The following is a 2,601-nucleotide window of genomic DNA, read 5'->3' on the forward strand; positions in this document are numbered from 1 at the left end:
AGTATTTTTTGACTACATCTGAGTTCACAAGGGATGGAAAATCTTCACCATCCATAGTTGTAAGCATCAAGGCTCCACCGGAGAAAACCTTTTTAACAACATATGGCCTTCGTAATTCGGAGTCCACTTGCCCCTGCTATCTGTACCGGGAGGAAGGATCCTCTTCAAAACCAAGTCACCTGTCTGATAGCTTCGAGGACACACTTTCTGATCAAAGGCCTTCTTCATCCTTCTCTGATACAATTGCCCATGGCACACAGCTGCTAACCGCTTCTCTTCGATAAGGCTCAACTCATTAAACCTTGTTCGAATCCATTCAGCTTCGTCAAGCTTAACATCCAACAAAACTCTCAGAGAAGGAATCTCCACTTCAACAGGTAGGACTGCCTCCATACCATACACAAGGGAGTAAGGGGTTGCCCCGGTCGACGTACGTACTGAGGTACGGTACCCATGCAAAGCGAAAGGCAACATCTCATGCCAATCCTTGTACGTCACGACCATCTTCTGCACAATCTTCTTAATATTCTTGTTTGCCGCCTCTATAGCACCATTCATCTTTGGTCTGTAAGGAGAAGAATTTTGGTGTTCGATCTTAAAATCCTTGCAAAGCTCTTTCATCATCTTGTTATTGAGATTCGAACAATTATCAGTGATGATTCTCTCAGGAACTCCATAACGACAGATGATCTCCTTCTTAATGAATCGGGCAACCACTTGCTTGGTAACATTAGCATAGGAAGCTGCTTCCACCCACTTGGTGAAGTAACCAATCGCGACCAGGATGAAGCGATGTCCATTAGAAGCAGTGGGTTCAATCCTCCCAATCATATCGATGCCCCACATCACGAATGGCCAAGGCGAATTCATGACATTCAGAGGGCTTGGTGGTACATGTACCTTATCTGCATAGATCTGACATTTATGGCACTTCCGAGCGTATTTGAAACAATCGGATTCCATAGTCATCCAGTAATAACCGGCTCTCAACAACTTCTTGGACATTGCATGACCACCAGCATGGGTATCGAACGATCCTTCGTGCACTTCCTGCATTAACAGGTCTGCTTCGTGTCTATCCACGCATCTGAGGAGAACCATGTCAATGTTCCTCTTGTACAACACATCACCCTAATTCAAATAAAAGCTTCCAGCTAGCCTTCTCAGGGTTTTCTTGTCATTCTTTGACGCTCCTTCAGGATACTCCTGACTCTTGAGGAAATTCTTTATATAATAGTACCACGACTTCTCATCAATAATAGACTCGGCTGCAAACACATACGCAAGCCTCTCGAGTCGATTCACAGCAACATGTGGCACATGATTATGCCAATGAACTTTGATCATAGAAGACAAAGTAGCCAGAGCATCAGCCATCTAATTTTCATCTCGGGGTACATGATACAGCTTCACTTTCTTGAAGAAAGTCAGGATCCTTCTTGAAGAAACTCGGAGCACAAATTTGTTTGCAAAACGTCCTTTATTAATGATAATCATTGAAAACATGATGTGGCCCTACAATGAACCACTACGCCCTGAGCAGAACGTAGGGTTTTTGTGCAAAATGACAAAACAAAAGAAAATTACTCTGTCTGAAGAGTAACTTGGACTATTTCTTCGGCTGTCCAATTATTCACCATCTCCCCTAGAGCACACGGGCGCACCCAGTTGTCCAGATCACAATCACTGTCTCCGTCTTCACTACCGGCTGCAAAGACGTCACCATGATTCATCAACCCATCGCTGGTGAAGGTACTCGGCCCTTTCTGAACACCCTGCTCTTCTTGAAGAGGCTGATAACCAATACCAAATTTATCTTCTTTGACAGGCAGGTCAACCATCTTGCCCCAGCCTTCTGCATTTCCAGAATTAACAACCTCAACGGCCTGCTTGTATGACGCAATAGAGACACCTGGCTTCTTCTATTCAACAAAAGCCACCTTCTCAATAGCAATGGTCTCAAAAGCCTGGCACAGCGTTTCATGAATCTCGCCATCCATCTCCACATACTTGAAGGAAGATAGATGACTCACAAGAATGTCCTCTTCGCCGCATACAGTCACAACCTGACCATTCCAAACATACTTCAGCTTCTGATGGAGATTTGACGACACTGCTCCATCCCCATGTATCTAGGGACGCCCCAATAGACAACTATATGTTGGTTCTATATCCATCACATAGAAGATGATTTTGAACACTTCTGGGCTTATCTTCACGGGCAAAATGACTTCACTGAAGACTGATCGCTTGGATCCATCGAACGCACGAACGATGAGATCACTCGGAGTGAGGACAACCCCTTCAACATCTAGCTTGATCAAAACCTTCTACGGCAATACATTCAACGAAGAGCCAGTATCTACTAACGCATGTGACAACACTACACCCTTACACTCCATGGTGATATGTAGAGCTCGGTTATGGTTGCGACCCTCAGGTGTTAGATCCAGATCTGTGAACCCCAACCCATGTCTTGTGCTCACATTCACAATAACACCTTCAAGTTGATTGACAGAAATCTCCTGAGGCACGTAAGCCAGATTCAACATTTTTAACAAGGCGTTACGGTGTGCCTCAGAGCACAATAAAAATGAGAGG

The sequence above is a fragment of the Lathyrus oleraceus genome, chromosome 2 (genome assembly GCF_024323335.1).
Source record: "Lathyrus oleraceus cultivar Zhongwan6 chromosome 2, CAAS_Psat_ZW6_1.0, whole genome shotgun sequence".
In the NCBI taxonomy this organism is placed as follows: domain Eukaryota; kingdom Viridiplantae; phylum Streptophyta; class Magnoliopsida; order Fabales; family Fabaceae; genus Lathyrus; species Lathyrus oleraceus.